General features: G+C 35.0%; 1 protein-coding gene across 1 annotated transcript in view; it reads left to right on the top strand.

Moving 5' to 3' along the window:
• The first annotated feature begins 3,555 nt into the window (after nt 1-3,555).
• ZNF516 (zinc finger protein 516) overlaps nt 3,556-21,720 on the top strand; it is a 147,538-nt gene continuing 129,373 nt past the window's right edge. The window contains exon 1 of the mRNA XM_044667203.1: nt 3,556-3,848. The gene's annotated coding sequence lies outside the window, so the exon portion shown is untranslated. The remainder of the gene's footprint in view (nt 3,849-21,720) is intronic.

Raw genomic sequence — 21,720 nt, 5'->3', positions numbered from 1 at the left:
GGGGGGGGGGAACGGGACTCTGAGCTTGAAGAAGCCTTTCGCTTTGTATACTTCGTCAAAGGCGACGGGGGAAGAAGGGAGAAAAAAGCTTGGATGCAATATTCATCCATTAAGAAACAAAGAGCAAATTGCCTGACTTTAAAGTAAAATGCTCGGGCTAATGAAGGTGGGTGATGGGGCTCCGAGACTGGAGTAACCACTTAAATTATTAAGGGCTTTGCTGATAGTATTGATTCAGTGTGTGTATGAATCGCCTGATGTCCTGTGAATGTGTTTGTGGGTGTGGGTGCGGGTCTATTTTTTTTTAAACCCCCTTTCCCTAGTTACAATCTCATCAGCTGAGAGCACACAACTGAAGCAGACATTAAAGTAGTGTTTGGCTTATTAAAAGGAAGTTGGGGCAAACTGGTGGGGGGGGGCGAGTCAGGAGTGGGGAGAGACAATTATTCATGTAATGACTCTGAAATGCTGAAAAGGGCTTGAAGGACAATGTCTGGGTGGCAATTACTACTAGAAGATGAAAATAGCTCTGTTTGGGGGTGGGGATGGGAGCTGCTATTTTTCTTAATATAGATACAGTATATAGGTAATATGTAAAGTAAAAAATACAATGTTAGATAATGTGTGTGTGGGGCGGATGCATGATGGAAAAAATGCCTCATTTTTTCATTTCAAGTGAGAATTAGCATACTAAGTACTTGCGATCCTCATTTGGATTAAACCACTTTTTCAAGTTTTAAGAAACTTTGTATGGGTAACTTTGTTAAAAGCTAGCCAAGTGGGGGGTATTTAAAATGAGAGGTTTGTGATGGTGGCATGACAATCAGCCGTTGTTTTCTGGAGGAAAAAAAAAAAAAGAAAGGAAGGAAGGAAGAAAAAAAAAAAGAAAAAAAAAGCTAACCTCTGCAATTAAGGACCATAGAGACCCAGTATTTTAACTGAAAAGTGTGGGTCTGTAGTCAGCACCATTTATTATGAGCGTTAATAAGCTCCCAGCAGTAGACTAGGATCTTCTGGGGAATGTACATTGTATGTGTATATATCTTACTCATTTCATTGCGCATATTGATAAAGAGTCAGTTGGACGATAAATGTGCAAAGATCAACTTGCTTGGGCTTCTTTCTAAACATATTCATTCTGTGCTTTTTATTTAATCCAGATGCACAAAAATCCATTTGCTGCCTTATTGTTGGTTTACATTTTCTGAAAAGGCGACTGGTGTAACCTGTGGAATTTGAAATGCAAATAAAAGCCTGTGGGAGTTGAGGCAGAACAAATCATCATTTATAAAGTGAAAAAGATTTAATGTCTTTGAAATCATTGCAGGGGGAAAAATTGGGGGAGTGCTTTTTTTAAGGAGCCGAATTGTGACGTCAACTCTTTTGGAAAAGATTTTATTTTTAATGTCTGAAACGCGGGTATGTAAAGTGCTTACAGGAAAAACAGATTACAAGATTAACATCTGTTAACATGATCGTTTATCTCCAGCCAAAAATAGGTCAGTTCTTTCTTAAGGAAACACGATTGCTGGCGCATGATTAAATAATGAAATTAGACTAATGAGTTCATAAATTAGAGACAGGCGTGTGTTATAATCTGACCTGTGACAAAAATATTTAATTCAGAAATCAATGAAAGGTCAAAGTCTCCCTTTAGGGTAGAGACCCAGCTATTCACCCCTCCATCCACTCCTCTTCTCTCAGGTCCTCCAGTCCCTACTCGCCCCCCCCTCCCCGCCCCGCATTAGTTATTGCTAAATAGTCTCCATTTCCTCTCGCGTGAAGTAAAAGATTATTGACTGACACCCTACTTGTTAAGGGAGGCACACTCTTTTCGTGCAGATGCCTAAGTTTCCGAGGTCTACTGTTGTTTTATCATTAAATGAAAAAAAGTGGCAAAGAATAGGAAACGCCGATGCAAAGTATCTCTGATTTGCATCTCACTGCCCCCTCGTTGTGAGTGACAGCTGAGACATCCAATCCGGAGCCTCTTTCTCAAGCTCTGAGGTAATTTTATGTGTGTGTTTGTGTGTGAGTGTGAACACTGTTCAATCCTTCTAGCCCTGTGCTAATCAGCCAGGCTTCTGTATTTACTCAGATCTGTGCTTGACTCTGTGCAGATATTGCTGTACTTTAATCTATATAACTGCATGTAGATGCCTCAAACACCCTGTAAGATAACACTCCAGCTATTCAAACATGTAGTAATTAAACACGTAGGCATATGCTCTGCTTTCAGATTCAAGCTGAAACCTGTTAAAGTGGGAGAAAATATAAATGATCTGATTATGTTTCACAGCAGTCCTGTAGCCTTATTTGAGAAAAATGAGGAATAGACATGTTATATAGCAACCATTTTCTTTCCCATGTTATTATTTATTTTGTTTGTTTTAAAGGGTTTAAGATTGTACCATGCCACCAACTTTAGTAGCCTATGGCAAAAAAAAAAAGTGCATAAAAATAATTGTTTAAGATGGTTAGAAAAAAGATGTAGAAACTTCCTTGCCCTACCCCCTAAATCAATGTTGCAGATTTTTGAACTTAAAAAGCTCATTGGTGGGTAAAAAGAGTGCTGCTGACCACTAGACCTATGAATGCTATGAATAATGGTCATTTCTGTCCAACACAATAGGCACATTCACTGAAGGAATGCCTGCCATGAACCATGCCACATTTTGTGCTAGCTTAATCCAACACCCAACTTCACTCCAAATATTGATATTGTAATTGATTTTTTTTGTTGAGTGTATAAGACATGTTGTTTGGAAGTGTTTGTGGAAGAATGCAGTTGCAATTTAGCATTTTTTCTAAGGCTGGATTGTCACATATCTCTGGGGTTCCATTGTGGTGTATTCATGTGTCTGTGTGTTTATTCCTCCCTGTATGAATGATGATGTAGATTAATTAAAGGACTAAATACCACAAAGTACAGGATCATTCCACATTAGCTGCAGATTAACAAGGAGCATGGCCTTCCTGACCCACAGGGATCTGAATCTGTCCAGAGAAGTATCCCTCTGCCTTTGGCTTTGTGCCACACACTTTATTGTGTGCCCTGCTGTTGGACTAAATGAGTTAACTATCGAAGGGGTTTTCATTAACTGGATTTGGCAGCCATATACTTAACTTCTCCCCCCTCCCCCTTTTAGCAGCATACATAACTTAATTAAAAGATGAAGTGAACGAATACTACTAGGTGTGTAACCACTTCGACTCCCACTCAAGCCGGCTTCAAAAGCCTAGACAGACCTCAGCCTGAGCTCCCTCTCGGATTTTCCCCCTCCCTTCCTTCCTCACCCCATCCTTGCTTTCCTGACTGGATTCCTGTGTATCAGAGAAGCTCACTCTCTCTGATGGAAAATGGGTAGTAGTGGGTAGGTATTATTAGATTCTCTCGTTTCTATTTCTATATCTCCTCTGGAGCTTATGCGGGAGAACTGATGTGCCTGTGATACATACATGTGGTGAGTGGGGAAGATACCGGTGATGGGGGAAGAGATGGACGGGAGGGGGGAAGGTCGAGAGAAAGGTTTTTTTACCTGACTGGCTCCAGGGCAGCGGCAGCAGCAGCTTGTTGCTGTGCTTTTTAGTCAGAGGGAGGGCACAAGAAAGGAGGCGGGAAAAGGGAGGAGTAGGAGAAGGAGGAGGGATTTGGCAGAGCACTTACACTCAGTTGTCCGCCCTCACTCACCGCCCCCCCCCCCCCCATAATGTAGCGAGTACGTCACGCAGCCTTGTACTGTAATACAAGAAGTGAAAGAGCAGAGGAAACAGACACAGCTCAACTTCTAACCTTAACAAAGGCAGGGATCTGTCAAAACGACTGGAAAGAGAGAAAGAAAGAGAGAGTGAGAGAAAGGGGGAGGGAGGGAGGGAGGAGGGAAAGAGGAAGGTGGGGGCGGGAAGGAGGGGAGCTGGGGTTGGAGGGAGAGAGAAACCCTAGGAGAAGAAGAAAGTCCTCTTGTAGCGTTGTAGAAAGTGAAGCATGGTTCCTGGAGGAAGGTTTACGGGACCGAAGTGGGGGAGATTTTAAACCATTGCCTTCTTGGATTATGTTGGGTTCTTGGTACTGAAGCATAGTGGTTTGGTCAGGTAATTGCTTTTCTATTTTAAACTTCACTTTGTTATTGCTGAGATGGGGTGGCATAAAAGGCGTGGCACCGGAGAATAATTACATAAGTATAAAAACTGATTTGGGTAGGACCAAAAAAGGGGTGTGGGGGGCGCGGTAAGGAATTTGGTGGGAGGTGTGGGGGGTGCTAGAGTTAATTTCTTGACACTTTACGGCTTGGGGATCTTAAGGTGCCTTTTTGTTTGTTTTGTGTGTGTGTGTGTGTTGGGCAAGAGAACTGGTCACTATCTGATAAAGCTTCCTAAAGTGTATAATATATGAAACTGTTTCTAGAAACACAGATGTATTTCTGGGCGTGGAATAAAGCATTAAAACAGTACTCAGTGCATAACAAAGGACAGAAGAATGGGAGTTGGAAGCCGCTTTTCATGTACTCACTGTACTGATTTAACCACTTAAATGCTGAGAATTACACAAAACAGAATTATACTTTTTTGTTCTGTTTAACCTGGGAAGTGCTAAATGAACTTTATTAAAGATTGTGCTTTATAATTGAAACTAATACAGTCCATATACATATGTGGACATGTACACTTAGGTATGTGTGTTTATAGATGTGTTTGTGGTATATATAATATATGTGAAGGTTTCATTTAGATATATTAGAAAGTCTCTACTCCTGGAAAAAGATCATTTAAAAGAAATCTTGATGTCTCCTTATGACTGCGGGTATCCAAATGCTATTAGAATGTAAAGGATAAGAGAGCTGCTAGTATGTTTTACTTCACTGAAGTTACCAAGATAAAACTAGCCAGGTAATATGGGAAAAATTTTTTGACCTAGAAATTTGAGTAATAGTTATTGACTGAAATAATATTAAATCAGGTATGTTGTATATACTTCCATCTGCAGAAAGGGTGATTCTATCATTTTGCTTAATGCTACTTTGATTTGTCACATTCTTTAGTTGCAGTGTCAAAAAGGCCTTTTTGTTTATATTTGTACATGCCAAGGTATAGTTTAAAATGTATTATATGCCAAGTATTGGGAATGAATCTAAGCCCCCTCCACCCTCCTAAAAAATAAAGTTGCTCAGTAACTTTACCTGTGGTGTAATCAGTATTGGAGTTTGGTTACTCAAGGAGACATCTTTAGTTTCACAAGAATAACCACCATGGCCATCTTGAATGATCTTTAGAATAAAATGACCAGTATTCACATTTGTTTAACTTTCAGAATCAGTAGTCTTCTCTGTGTTTAGTTAGACCTTTCCTTTTTTGGAGTATTTTTTATACAGATGAGTAAACTAAATCTGGTTTTCTTGATAGAACCTTTTCCCCCCTCAAAGTTGCTCATATAAAATCTGTCTAGAACTCTGTATGAATTCTAAAAGTTGTTACTTTGGAAAGGAACATGAAACATCCAGGTCATGTGAACATTCTAGAAACTAGTTAATGTGAATGTAATGCATATAAGGCTCACTAAGCCAGATGTCTTCCCCAAACAATGAAGGTGGCTTGGTAGGTATGCATTGTGCCTAATATTTGTTATATACTAAGACACTAACTTTCCATATGAACTATTTCTTTTTTGTTTTGACATATTTCATGGCTAGGATGACCTTTTAAGTTGCTTAACATTATAACATTACTTAAATCTGTGGGTCAAGAATTTTTGATGTTGGAAATCTAATTTACTATTATTAATCATTACTAATGATTGAGAACTAGTTTCTCTACATAGTGTTTATCTTGACTATTATATGCAAGTGGTCTTAATTACTGACTAGCTGACTAATATATTTAATTCAGGAATTCATAAAGTTTTTCAGTCACTTCAAATGAAGTCCATTTTTAATTTTAGGAAGAGATAGTGAGTTGTAGTAGAAAGAAGATTGTATTTGAAATCAATCTTAGGAATTGGGTTCAAATTCTAGTTCTGCCTTTGGACAAATCACCTTTTCTTTCTGGGTCTCAGTTTCCTCAATTTGTAAAATGAAGAGGTTGGAAAAGATAATCTCTTAAGTTTCCTTCTAACTCTTTAAGTCTTTGATTTTTCCCTACATGATAAACTGCAGAGTATTGTCACTGAAAAAGAAATTGTTTTGGTTAGAGATAAAAATGGCTGTCAGCATTCTAAATGTTTTCTCTAAGCAAACTTTAGATTCATTTTTTTTTTAGATTTCATTTGAGTTTAGATGAAGATACTTTTGGTGGGGGATGTTAATTGAAGTAGGTGATGTTCAAAAATGACTTCAGATATGATTTTGTGATAAAGGAGAAATCTTTACATGTGCATAACAACTACTTCATGTAGTATCAGATGATTTTTTTTTTTAAAACTCTTACCCTCTCTTAGAATCAATACTGTTGGGGTTGGAGTGTGATTGGGTGGCTCAGTGGATTGAGAGCCAGGCTCAGAGATGGTAGGTCCTGGGTTCAAATATGGCCTTGGACACCATCTAGCTGTGTGACCCTGGGCAAGTCACTTAATCTCCATTGCCTGACCCTTACCATTCTTCTGCCTTAGAACCAATACAAAATATTGATTTTAAGATGGAAGGTAAGGATTAAAAAAAAAAAAGAATCAATCCTGCACTTGATTCCAAAGCCAGGAAGTATCTGAGGTCAAAGTTGAACTCAGGATCTCCTTTCTCTAGGCCTGGCTCTCAATTCACTGAGCCATCTAGCTGCTGCCCAGATGATGGGCATTTAGTGGAGTACAGGCAGAGTAGTGAAAAATGATCTAAACTTCAAGCTCCAGAGACATGACTTAGAACCCAACTCTGATGCTAGCAAGGTAACAGTGCAGGTCACCGAGTTTATTTCCTCATTTGTAAAATATAGATAAAAATACTTGCACTCCCTACTTTATAGAGCTGTTATGAGAATATTATGAGAATTACACTGTAAAATATGATTTCTATTCATCTGAGGCAAGCTTTAAAAATCAGCTAAATTTTGGTGGGTTTTTGTGGCTTTTACTTATTTTGCTATGTATTTTTTGGTTTGTATAGAGGAATCATCTTTTAAAAATAGTTTTGGGAGTGGCTGAAAACTGCCTGGAAATTATGTTTAAGGTTTCTAACTACATTATACTTTCACTCCATAGAAATAGGAAGCTAAAATATAAGCTGATTATGTTCCACAGGAAGGGGCTTGTCTGAACCTGTACATTTTAATGTGCCTGCTCAGATTTGTAAAACCATAGAGGTGGATGGTTTTAGAAGTTTATTTCTAAATACAGGACAAAGAGAGATGTTAATTATCTATTTAGAAAGTAACATTTTAATCTCACTGTTACTGAATTCTCAGTGAATGAAGAATATTTTAAAAATACATAGAAAGTAAAACTTTGATAACAGGACTTAGTAGTGCAGCTACTTCATTTTACAGATAAGTAACTGAGGCTTAGGTGAAGTCTCAGTGATTTGTTGAGTGACACACTAAATAAATGATAATTTAGACTTTCCCAGTGATAGTCTTCTGTCCCCCTTTCCCCAAGCTTCAGTTATGTAATTAATGACTGGATGGCAGAAAGAAGCAGAATGTCAAATTTATTTGATTAGATATCTGAAATATAAATATTTGAACTTAGAAGGAACATTCCTTTTTCAAAGCAGACATTTTACATGCTGTAAATGTTTATACATTTCAGTTCTTGGATAAGGCTAAAATAACTCAGTCAATTAGTTCTGAAAACACCCTACTTCTTACATTTCTGTCCCCCAAACAACAACAACAAAAAGTTCTAAAAGTTATACCCAAGGGAAAAAAAAACAATTAGCTTTCATTTTGAGTTTACTGTAAAAATTGGATCAGTGTCCTTGGTACACTTTAGGAGTTTCATGTGTGCTACAATGACTTTCATTAGTTCAATATTACTTTGTAGTACTTTAACCATTGCATAACTGTTTTGAGCAGAGAACTTGCCTCCAGCCTCTTGCTTATCTAGTCATAGGCCATATTTGTTTCAGGGATGGGCCATTACCTGGAATAAAGCATTAATTCTATTCTTTGGTTCTTGAGGTATTGGGACTATTCTTCGCCCATAGTTAAAACTGACAGCACTTTCTTTGTATATTGCTCTCTTTGTGTCAAAATGAGCTTGTGTGCCTTAGCAGAAGGATGATTTTAACTCTCTAAGATCTGAATTTGTTCTGAAGTCTTATTAGACTGTGGATAGATCAAAGAGGTAGATCTCCAGTTGCCATCCCAGCATTAGAGCCCATTTAGTTTGGGTGGATTTTTTATTTTTAGTTTTTGGTAGCAGCCATCTTCCATAGTTCAGCTGCTCTTCCTTGCTTCATTGCAGTGACCTAACAAGTGGCATGGCTTTTTGGAAGAGTGTGGCCATTTCACCTCTTCCTCCTCCTCCTCTGGTTTCCTAGTGCTCTCTTACCCCCAACCCTTTGACCTATGTGGCAATGAGCATAGTCCCTGTAGTATGTTAAGTGCTTCGAATTTAGCCTGGGGCCATAGGGGTGAGAGTGTTCCTTAATCCCACCTCTGGTCTCAATTCTTACTGGTCACAGGGGCAAGTGAGGTGCTGCTGCTGGTGGTGGGGAAGCTCTTGCTGACTTTGATAGACGAGGGACCTCTGCCCTGAGCCAGTTAACATTACTCCCTACCCCCTCCTAAAAAGGAGGGAGAGAATGGAGAGCCTCACAGGGTCGAGGATGGCTCTTTTTGAAGAGCATAATTATGACTGCTCTTAGTTTTTCAGAAATATTGGCAAACTCACAAATTACCTTTTTTTCCCCATTTGGTTTCGAATTAATTAAAATGTTTAAAATCTTTTGGGTTGAAGCTTTTATTTACAGACAGCTAAGAATTTCAAAAGCACTTCAACTTTTAATTTAAAACATTTACTTATTGGACAGAATTAAATTGTTATCAAGAGAATGTTATATATTTAGCATTGGGTTTACAAAGTTCACATTTTATTTCCTATGATCATAATATGAACAACATTATTTAACTTCTACTTGAAGTTTATAGTCTTGGCTAAGGCATATCAGCAATCAGATATATTTAAGAGAAATTTTCATAAATTAGTTATTCAGTCTATCCATTTCTTCCATTTTTCACTCACTACATCTGGCTATATGGAATATGAGCAGAAAAAGTTTTTTTTTTTTTCTCTCCCAAAGCAATGACTGTCATATTTAGGTCTAGAATGAAATGGTTTCCAGCAGCCCACACCAAATAGTAAAGAAGTATAATTTTGTGGCTCCCAATGTTTTTTTTTTTAAAGGCAGTTTTCTAAAAAAGATCTGGCTTTTAATCTTCATTTCAAAGTGAAATGGAAGCTACAAAGCATGTGTAATTACAATTTGCAACTATTTTTAGAAATCAGACATGTTTAGTATAAACTATGATGATGAAAACAAATAGCACATGGGGGTAATGGCTCAAAAGGAATTATTTTTAAATCAACTGAATTTATTTTTGATGCACTGGATTTCACAGGTTCATTCTGGTAGATTGCTATTTCTCTTCTCTGTCTCTGTCTCTATCTCTGTCTCTCTCCCCTCAGGAACATAATGAAATCTTGTGTTCCCAGGAATTACTTCAAAGGATAGGAAGAAAACCTAATGCTCCTGTGTTTCAGACAGTTCCTGATCAGATTACATGTTGAAAATAGGATGAGCTCTTAAATGTATTTTGTTATTTTCAGAGCAAATGTAACCTGGGGTTTTCCCCCTTTAAAAGCAGGTAAAAGAAGAATTCAGAGTTGATGTACCACAGTTTCTTGTACCACAGGGAGTAGCTGATGTCGAATCATCCTCCTGGATACATCTGTCCTGTTATTTTTTTGTGTGTGTGTGTGTTCATTTAAAAAAATGGAGAGCATAGACTAGCATGTGGTGTTAGTTTTCAAGAAATATTTAAAGAGAGATTAGTGGAAATTGAAGTTCTTTGTTTAACATTGTGATTTTTCCCCTTAAGTTTGCAGATTTACTTTTTTCCCCCTCAGGATCTACCTATTAGCAAAATTCTGATTTTCCTTAAAAAAAAAATTAATCCTCAGTTCTTGTCATGTGAAAAGAATAGAAATTTGCTCAGGAATTTATGTTCTTTGTTTCAGAAAAGGGCAACATGTGTCTGTCTTTACCATATGGTAGTATTTAACCTATATTGCATGAGCTGACTAGGAGTTGCATTTAAGCATTGATTTATTTCAGCATTTCAGAATGTTCTTTGAAATTTAGTACAGTAAATGATGCATTGAGAGTTGTGCACCAGATCTGTGTCTTTAGCAGTTTATTGCTAGGTTGACATTAGGGTTGTAAGCAGCCATTTACAATTTTAAGAAAATATATAAAATGATTTTCTTCGGAAAGAGTTGAACTACAAATATTGAAACAATAGATAAGTAAGGGGTCTTCTTCAGGAAAGCCTGGGATGGAACCTAGATTGATTGGTTATTGCTTCTTTTGCATGCAATAATGCAGACTTCAAGGCTGATAGACGAGTTTCTATAGTCTTTAATGTTAGTGGATTCCATTTCTTTATACAAATGATAGTAAAAGGTAGCATGATTCGGTGGAAAGGATTCTGGACTGTAAAAATTAAAAATTTACTTCAGACAGGACATAAAGTCAGGAGAGACTTGACTTTGAGTCTTTATTGGTTGTAAGCCTCAATTTTCTGATTCCTAGTTTCCTCATCTGTAAAATGGAATTAATCAAACTCATAAGAGCAGTCTCACAGGGTGGTTCTAAAGAAAACATGTAAATCAAAATGCTTTGCAAACTTTAAAGACTGTACAAATGTCAGCTATTCTTAAAACAAGCTTCTCCCCACACCCCAATCTACATTTTTTGGGTATAAATCCTTGAATGTGTGAGAGGTCTCATCAAGTATTTCTGTGATGGCATATTTTTCTGGAGTCGAGTCTGAAGAAGAATGAGATTTAAAAATTTATTTTTTGTTTAGTTAAATTTCATCATCCTTTGTATGTAGAGATAAACTGATATTTGATAAACATGGGTAACATAAAGGGGATTTGTTAATACTGATAAAATTGGAAAAGCCACATTTTAATCTTTCCTCTCTTTCTTATTTTCCCTGTTCTTTATGGTTATTAGCCATCTTTATATTTGATGTTTTGTAGACACTAATATGGTATTGACATCAGATTTAGTATCATTACAGTATGGCATGCTAGAAAGAGCACTGTTATTAAGAGTTAGAATTAATTAATTTGTGTTTTGGCTCAGGCCACTAGATGTATAGGACTTTGAGTAAGCTCTTGCCATCTCTGAACCTTTGCTTCTTCCTTAGTATGAAGGAGACAGTAACACTGAAACTCATCTTTGTAAGCAATAGCTGTACAAGTAATTATTGTTATTACTGGCATTATTTTTCCTATTTTAAAGAGGAAAGGAAACAGATTGGACTTATTTTCCATGTGACAAGTAATCTTTATGAGCAAAATGGTGGTCCTAGATCAAATATTTCTCATTGAATCTCAGCAATGTAAATGAATACTGCCTTTGGTAATGCATAATTTATATTGACATTAACACGGACACCAAGAGAACGTTTTTATTCCAGTTTGAGAAAATATCATTTATGTTGGTAATTGTATTCCCATCCAATACAGACTGATCATAGCAAAGCTATCCATGCCCATAGCATGCCAAAATCATAATGATGAAATAATTTTCTTTTTTTGAGTAATAACAAGTAATACTTGGAGCTAATGTCATTATAATCAGGGCACACCAGGTGTTAAATGGTTTCCCTAGTGTACAACTTTATTTCAAGAATGACTACTTACTTTAAAAAAAAGTTTTAAAGAGGGAAAGTTAATGGCTTTTAAATATTAACTTAAAATAGCTAGCATATAGTTAGTTTTTGATGAAGCACTTAACCCCTTGGTACTAAACAAAATAAACTTGGGGAAAATGCTATCTGAAATTCATATGATTAATAATTAATTTGGAGGGTTTTAAAATGATCTGAGTGAATTACCCTAGTGAATAAAGAGGTAAGACCTTGTTAATGGTTTTATAGGAATTTTTTTTTATCAATTATTTCTTAATTTGATTAAGGATTATAGGTTGCTATATGTTTATTTTTTGGAAAGTATGCTTGATATTGTTTGAATCTAAAAAAAAAAATGAAGTAGCTTTAGTTATTTGCCCAGAGAAACAAAGTTTCAAAGTTTTAAGTTTGGAATTTGATTTGCCTATACATGCATACCACATCGTGAATTTCTTGTTTTGATTTTTTATTTGTCCATTTTTAGCTCTAAAAGTTTCTCTTTCTTGCACAAATGTGTGTTTTGTCTTCAAAAATCAGATTCCCCAAGTGTACAAATAATCCATGAGGATGATTAGCCAGTTTTGGAAACTACATTAATTCTCTTGAACAGTTGCCTCTAGGAGAAAATATAAAAGCTTCAGCTTGGCATTTAAAACCTTTCACAATCTGGCTCCCACCTACCTTTCCAGCCTTATTTCTTATTATTGCTTCTCAGGCACTCACCATTCCAGTCAAACTGGCCTGCTTGGTCTTCTCTGTACATGATATCCCGTCTTCTGCTTCCATGGCTTCTTATAAATGGATCCCCAAAGTCTGGAAGGCCATTCTTTCTCAGCTGTACCTCACAGAATCCATAGCTTTTCCTTCTAAGAACAATTCAAGGGCCAACTTTTTTGTAATGCTTTTTCCAATGTCCTAACTCTACCCAAGTTAAATATATTTCCACCCTCCCAAAAAATGACTTTATAAATACTTTTTAAAAATTTACTTATATTGTCTCTCTCAAACAGACTATATATTCCTGAAAGGCAAGGGCTGGGTTGGTTTTTGTCTTTGTCTCACCAGTACCTATTACAAGACCTTGTATAGAGTAGGCATTTAATAAATATTTGCTATATTGAATTGAGTAGAATCAGAAGAGTGCCATTTATTTCACTAAAGGTAATAGTTACTATTTATTTATATTTTTGGCATTAAGGCGTTAAAGTAGCTTCCACATACAACCTCCTTATTCTTACAGTAGAGTGTTTAAAACCACTGGGAAAGCCATAATAGACTTTTCACATTTCTTTAGATATATTTTTGCAAATGTTCTAATTTTCTTTTTATCTTTATTTTTGAAAGAAGTCATATAATTTATAAGAACTAAAACCAAAAAGTTATCTTAAAGAACTAGAAGTAATTAGGTTACTATAGTTCCTTTTTTTTTTTTTTTTTTTTTTTTTGTAGATGATGAAACTGAGGAGAGAAGGAGATAAGTAACTGTTCCAAGGTCACTGTTAGGGGTAAAGCTGGGACCAGAATCTCAGCCTTCTTTTTATCTGTCCAGTATTCTTCCTATTAAATCATACTAATAAATATATTCAATAACGTGGGGTACTTTCCCAAAGACATTTTGTAGAATTGAAGCCTGTTAGGATTATTTATTAATTTGGAGCCACAGCATGAGGTGAATATTTGGCCAATAACCAGAGAATTAAGGCCCGTGTCAACTTTCAGATGCCTTTCCTTTTATGACAGACCTGGCTTCTTTGAAGATAAAAAAAAAATAAGGATGAGGAAGGCTGGGTTAGACTTTTACTTGGCTACTCAGAGATAACTGACAAAGCAGTGTATCATATGAAGATCCTACTCATTGTATTTTCACATCTTTTAGAGGTAGCAGAATGGAAAATCGATTCCAGGCAAGTACGGAGTCAAAAAGGACCAGTCACTAAATTCCAAGTAACTTCCAGATCCAGAAACCACAAACGGCTCCCAGAACAGATTGTCTTCTTGGTGAACAAAATGGTAATAATATATGAAAATCACTTTCTGTGACTGAGTAGAATAGATACACACACACACACACACACACACACACACACACACACACACACACACACATATCAATCACCCTACTCATATATATGATCATTTATATTCTACTAATATATAAGTATATAAGTATATGTGTATTCAACAATAAATACTTGTGGAATCTGTTGCTAAATTTTTAAGGAATTATAGAATAAAGAATAGTAGCATGAAAGAAAATCTACTCTAAAGTCCTTACTCGCCCTCTCTAAAAATAAAACTTCAATAATAATAGCAACAAAAAAAAAAAAAACTTAGAGGTAAAAAGAAAAAAAAACGAAAAAAAAAAAAAAAAAACGAAAAAAAAAAAACACCAGAACAAACAGTGAGTGACCAGGCAATTTTAGTGTATTGTCCAGGTTTTGCAATCATTGTTACTCTTTAGTTATGAAAGTGGAGTGAAAGATATGATAATTGCTCTCTTTGAGTTCTGTAGCTGTATTTTTCCTTCTCTGTGCCCTTTGCCTCCAAAAAAAGTAACATTTTATTCATCTTATTTGTTATAACAATGATGTTATTTTAGATAAGAATTGAATAACGGGGAAGCCAAGTGCATAAGATGAGAACCATAATACTTGTGTTTCTTTGACTTCTTTCTAGCATTTATTAAAGTTGGCAGAATCAACAAACAGCATAGCTAAGGGTCAAAAGTCACATAATTACACATTTAGAGTTATAAAAGGAATCTCACTGGCTATACTCATTTTACAAATGAAAAAACTGATGATTTGCCCAGGATCAAGAAACTAAGCATCAGAGGCAAAAATATGAACCCAAGTTCTTCCAAATTCAAAGCCAGTACTATTCCACAATGTCATAAAGGTGTATGACATTATGGAAAGAGCATAACATAGGGGTCACGATACTGGATTTCTGGTGCCTGCTATAATATTGTTATAGTAATTACTATATAGTGTTTTAAAGGTTGGAAAGCACTTTCCCCAAAACAGTGTTTGCCATGAGCTAATGCAAGCTATAAATTGTTCTAATTTTATAGGTAAAGAAACTGAGGCTTAGATAAATTACATAACTTATCCAAGGTCATAAAGCTGGTAAGTAGCAGAGATGGAATCTTAATGTAGGTCTTCTGTCTACAAGCCCAGTGCTTTCTCCATTAAACCATGCTATCTTCTTTAACTAATAAACAGGGCAAGTTGTTTAATATCTCAGGACCTGAGATTCCTTTTTCTAAAACAAAAGAGGTTGGCAGAGTTGGTTTTTTCAAAGTCCCTTCTAACTCTAACATTATATGTTTCTGTGTTATGAGTCTTATCTCTTCTAGATTATTATGCATATAAATTTATGAAGATTTTTAAAGAGCACCTGGATAATTCTGTGTTTGTTTAGTCAATTCTATGTAGCATGAGTGGTTGGAGAATTTACCTTAATAAATGTCCATGAGAGAACTTTAACCCAAATATTCTAGATTTTCTTATATTAGCTAGATTTATTAGCTAGATTTTCTCAGAACAGAACAGTTGAGGAAGAATATCTTGGCAATAAAGTAGATTTTTACTTTTAAAATTGTTTAAATATATTTTTCTTCATATTTCTGTTTTCATTAAACAATATATATGTTTACATTTTCTTTTTTTTTTCCAAGTGTAGCTGACACTGACGTTTGTATATCTATTGTCCCATTTAAACCTATTTTGGATGATAGCCCAAGCATTATTATTATTATTATTATTAGACTTGTATAGATTAAGAAACTGAGGTTCAGAGAGATTTGGTATCTTGCCCAAGTTAGTACAGTAGTAATAGCACAGCCATACTTTCATACTTTGAAGTTAGGTCTTGTCATTCCCAGGGAGATAGCTCTTTCCAATAGGTAATAGTCACTATTTCTCTATCAGAATTTATATTCTAGATATTTTTGGAAATTTATCCTCTTCCTCTTATTCTTTTTCTTTATTTTTCATCCACGTTCCTTTCCTCATCAGCTACTTAAAGTTAGAGACAGTATCATTATTGTTTTTGTTTCTCAGTTGCCTAGCACAATTCCTGGCGCAAAGTAAATGCTTAATAAATGCTAGCTGATTGATTGATCATCATCCCATACATTCTTATGACAAAATACATTCTGGCCTGAATGAAAACACATTTTGGCCAGAATTAATAAAGCATTACAAGGCTTCTTTTAATCATCAAAGTAATTTATGGACTTTATTTTGTGTTCCCATGTGTGAGAACATTTTTGCAAATTTCTTAGAATATAGTATGTTGTAATTCTTTAAGATGTAATGCTACGATGTTGAACTAGCTTGGTGAGTAATGGTTTTTGTTGATAGAATAGGCAAGAATGTTGAGTTCATTTTATTGCCAGTTTATTTTTGGTGGCATTTTAAAAAAGTTCTGTCGGATGCTTTTTCTGCCTATAACAATGTTTCTTAATCAGAATATATAAATGTAATTTAAAATTATTTTTGTAACTGTATTTTAAAAGAATTTGTTTCCCCTGTAACCCTATATATGCATTTACTACTGAAGGGGCCTCTTCCTTACAGGGCTGTTTAACCATTAACTTTTATTAAGAATGTTATTAGTGGTGTATCATTGAGTTAAATTTGCTTAATGATCTAACTATAGTAAGTTTACCAAGTAAATACTTGGTTAAAGGGTCTTTGTTTTACTTTTAGATTAGTACTAAAACTGGAAAGATTTAAGTAGCTTGTGAGTATGTAGGATATTTAATAAAGAGCATTTGGGCATTGTTGTGAAGGAGTCACCTTCCTTTTTCACTTTGATGAAAATTATGCTTTCTGCCTTTATTATATGTATCTTGGTATTTTACAATTATTATAGGGTTTCTGTAAAATTTTCTGTAAAACTATTCTAGAAATCTATGAGGGTCGAGGGATGATGATATTCTTCTTGGAAGGGAGTCTGCAGTGGAGAGCTTCAGAGATTTGTACTTTGTCCTATGCTCTTTGACATTTTTATCAGTGATTTGGAAAAAGAAATAAATGATGTCACCATCAAGTGTGTAAGGTAGCACAAATCTGGAAGGTTAGCTAATATGCTGGATGACACAATGAGGATTCAGAAAGATTTCAACAGACTAAGATGTTGGACTGAATGAAATATGATGACATTTGTTGAGAATTAATGTAAATTCTTACTTGGGATAAAAAAATAGCTTCAAGAATAATATAGAGAAAGCATGATGAGAGAACAGATTGATGAGAGATGAGAAAAGATCTTAGGCTTTGAATTGACTGAAAGTCAATTTGAGGTAATATGGTAATCTGATAATGCATTCATTGTATTAGAAGACGCATCATGTCCTATTATAGTTCAACTATGTTCTACCTTTGTGGGACAATATCTGAAGTATTTTGTTTAGTTCTGGGTACTAAATTTGAAGAAAGATAATGATAGTAAAGTAAATATAGCAAATTAAAAATAATAAAAGTAATAAGCTGGAGATGATAATAGCCTAAGTAAAGCAGACTGATGAAGAGACTTGAGATGATGTTATATGAGTATTGCTTAAAGGTTCTGAGGATGTGAGAGTCTGGAGAAGAGAAGATTTAAGAAGCATGTGATGACATACAAGAAGGATTATACTTCTTATGGCTATTCCCAAAGGGCAACACTATGTGGAAATTGCAAAAAGACAAATTTAACCATGATAAAAAATTTTCCAACATTTGAACTATCCAAAACCAGAATGGGCCGCCTTTGGGATCGGCAGGTTTCCTTCATTTGAGATATTCCTGTAAAGACCGAATGACCACTTGCTGGCCATGCTGTAGGCCATGTTATGTTCTTGTTCAGGTATGGATCAGACAAGATGGCTTTTATAAGGTTCCTTACAGCTTTTACATTTTGTGGCTTAATAAGTAATAAATTATTAGAGAGAACCTAATGAAGTGGGTAAGGCTGGCAACTTGTGCCCAAAAATGTTTGACCAATCATGTGACCTATCATCTCTGCATTTCAGATGGCTGAGCACTATAAGTATCCTTCAGGTAATAAATAAGAACTTAATACAACAAAAAGGGATGTGAGTGTTATCAACTGGAAGGGACATTCGGGTTGTTTCTTACTCTCAAAGATGGGGAATGTTGGGGAAATAGTGAGTAGGAAGAAGACTCATCAAGGCACGTGTCCATTAACATTAGGTTCAGAGGTCGACCTTGTACAGTAGATCAGGAAAAGGGATTATTTGTGAATTTAGGTTGTTAGGAAGTAGAGAAATGATTTGTTGGCAAGGATATAACTTCCAAGGACTCAGAAGCATTAGCAACTTCAAATTTGACCTTTGGCCAGTCTCTTAATATTTCTAACCTTACTTTCCTTATAAGCAAAATGATGGATTTGGGCTAATGATCTCTCCAACTTTCCTTTCATCTTCAAATTCTATGATTCTCTGTATGACTAGAGAAGAATGTATCCTGGACCTGTAGCAAGAGAGAGAACTGCATTGATAATTCATGAGTATTGAAAGAAGAACTAAAGGAAAGCCTTCAATGTATTGGGTTTAGACTCTACTGTGGATTTTTGGTAAACTAAGGTCAAGAATCGGAGGATCATCATGGAGAGTTTGCTGGGAGGAGTCACATTGTTGTGATCATGGATTCACTAAGTTATTAAAGTAATAAATTTCAGTTTTTATTTTAGTGTAACTTTAATAGGGTTCACCTGAATGAATTCAGACATTGGGCATCAAGGAACTGTTTTTTGGACTTTTTTTTGAACCATTTTTTTACTAGTGACCTAGTGGAACTCTGAGATATGAATTCGTTTTGACTAGACTCAGATTAATTTGGCAAGAGAAAGGAAATGGTATGCAGATATACTGTATTTTCAACTCATTTTGGTTCAATGAGAAGATACAGAGTATTTTAGATTTATTAGGGCAGGAAAAAATTCCAGCTCTGTCTTGTGTTATTCTATAAGTGGAATGTGAGCTTTCAGCTTGTTGTATTATCTTCTGTCCTTGTCTGTATGTATACTTTCTTAATTTCTCAATAACAGTTTGCTGCCTTACCAAAAGGGATATGAGGTCATAACCATAAACGCCACAAGGGATATGAGGACATAATCATAAACACACAGATCTTCCTCAAACTAATGATGATAATTTGACTGATATCTTTTTGTGACATCTAGAGCTCAGAGTAAACAAGATGTCTCTTAGTGATTTTGCAATTTGAAATGACTATGAATTATTCTATTTTCTCTCTTTAGTTTTGAAAAAGCTTGGGTTCTTTCTGGTTTCTATGTAGATGCAATTTATGCTTTTTAGTTATATAAGTGAGAATTTCATGTCCAGAATAAAAACTTTAATTCTCTATATGATAATCATATTCTTCTTTTAGAAGTTTTTAAGAAAATACATTTTAGGTTAGTTGTATTACCTCAAGTTATAAACATTGAGTGCATAGTACATTAATCCAGTTTCTGGCTCACATGGCATGTTTATATATATATATTTTTTAAACCCTTGTACTTCGGTGTATTGTCTCATAGGTGGAAGATTGGTAAGGGTGGGCAATGGGGGTCAAGTGACTTGCCCAGGGTCACACAGCTGGGAAGTGGCTGAGGCCGGGTTTGAACCTAGGACCTCCTGTCTCTAGGCCTGACTCTCACTCCACTGAGCTACCCAGCTGCCCCATGTTTATATTTTTAAAATTTATAAATGAAGAAATTTTAACTGGGAGTGAACTTTGATTATCTAGAACTCAACAATAAGATTTTTAGATGATCATTTCTGAAAAGATTTTCTATTTTGTAGGTAGCTTGTATTTGAAATGGTTTTTACTAATGAGACAGACTACTGTAATTTTGTGTGCTTCCTTCTTATTCATTAGTGGTTTTGCCAGTAGCATACTTTTTGGGAGGGCAGAAAGAATTAAAAGGAAATTTGTAGATTTCATAGATACTTTTAAAAACCAGAAGGCAGCAACTTTAAACTGTTGCATTTATATGTGTTCAAAATTTGCATTTTCTTAGGAGGAAAGCAATATTTACAGATATAATATAAATATAAAATTTTAAATATGTATATTGTTTTAGAGATAGACATAATAAATGACTGTGCCTTTAATTCTGTTCTTCAAGGATGGACAAGCCTTATTCAGGAAAGTTATTCTTAATGCCAAAAAAGGAACTTTGCTTTAAAAATGATGAGTGACAACTTTGCTTATGAAAAGCTACATCAGTAAAGTCTGTTGAAATAAAGGACAAACATATTTTTTTTAAGAAAGGTAGTTTATTTTGCAAAGAAAGAAACTTCACTCAAGTTTTCCTCCAATGCCTTATCATGACTTGGAGGTGATCACGAATTCTGGAAGGCGGATTTTCCAAGAGAATATAATGTGACAGGTCCCACAAAGCTGGAAAGCCTTCAAATTAAGGTCCTGAGATAGAATGTGTATCTTTCATTTGAAGTTCTGCTTAGCTGAGTGTGAAGATGATCATCAGTAGGAGTTTGGGCACCAGATGGTGATTTTTTTTTTTTGGCCCACAGTAATCAATCTCCCTGTGATAGACCAGAGGTCTGTCTCCAAGGAAGGGGTAAAGGGATAGACCACAGTTCTGAAATCATAGATCCTTTTGACTATGGAAGTTTTTCATTGATAAAGCAGGAAAACCAATCAAGTTAAATTAAAACTCCCTTCAAGATTATGACCTTTTGAAGGCAAGATGTATATTTTACTGTGAACTAAAGTAGCCTTGCTAAGAAGTATGGCATCTTGTCATGGATATACTGTATTTTTTTTAATTGTGAAAATGTAACAGGTATATCCACCACTAACATGAAAGAAAAAATCTCAGAATAGCCGTGAGTATTACATTTTTGTAAATGATGAGTAAAAATCTAATAGAAAATTACTTAAGAATTTGTAGTTTTTAAAAAAATATTATGATTTGATAATTTAAATTGCTTTTGTATTTTATTTACTTTTGTGCAGCAGTGACAAAAATTTTTTGTACTTTACCATCAAATTTCATAAATTATACAATTTGAAGCTTTTCACTTGATTCATCTACTGCATTGATTTTTTCAAAAGCTCAAAGCTATTATTGCAGTTAGAAAAATTGTTTCAAAATAATACATTTGTTTACTCACATTTCTAATTCCAAATTGGATAAGTTGTTTCTTTTGGGGAGAGAGATATGTGAAGAAAAAGAGAAAGACTGGAGTAAATTCTACAAAAGTACTTTATACCTTTTTCAGGGGGAATAGAACAAAATTTCCTTTCTTCTTCCCTCTGTCTACTCCCAACTTCCTTTTACCTTTGTTCTAGTCAATGTTGATATGACCCATATGCCTTAATTTTTATATGGCCTTATTTATTATTACTTTATCATATGTAGTATCTAGACAATTTTGAAATTTGAGGATGTAAATTATCTGTAAAATATTGTCACTTTCTTCATTTATGTTTAGAATATAATATTCATCAAATTTGTTATACTTTTTATATATTCAGTTTACTTAAAATATTAATGATTAATGAGCTTTTAAAAAAAGAGTGCCCGTATTATAGTAGATAGAACACTGGGCCCTAGAATGAGAAAGAACCGAGGTTTAGCTCTGGTCTCAGTCACTTGTTAGCTTTGTGACTCTGGGCAAGTCACTAAATATCTGTTTGCCTCAATTTTCTCAACTTTACAATGGGGATAATAGTAGCCCTTGAGCGTCAAATGAGTTAATATTTATAAAAAACAAATAGTTCAGTAAAAATGTTTGTTCCTTTCCCATTCCCCTTAAAATGATATGAAAGGAAGATAAGATTTAATTTACTATTTTTCTTGTGGAGCTATCATACTGTCATCAACTTA

This window comes from Gracilinanus agilis, chromosome 1 (genome assembly GCF_016433145.1).
Source record: "Gracilinanus agilis isolate LMUSP501 chromosome 1, AgileGrace, whole genome shotgun sequence".
Lineage (NCBI taxonomy): Eukaryota > Metazoa > Chordata > Mammalia > Didelphimorphia > Didelphidae > Gracilinanus > Gracilinanus agilis.
This window is presented reverse-complemented; position numbering and strand designations above follow the sequence as displayed.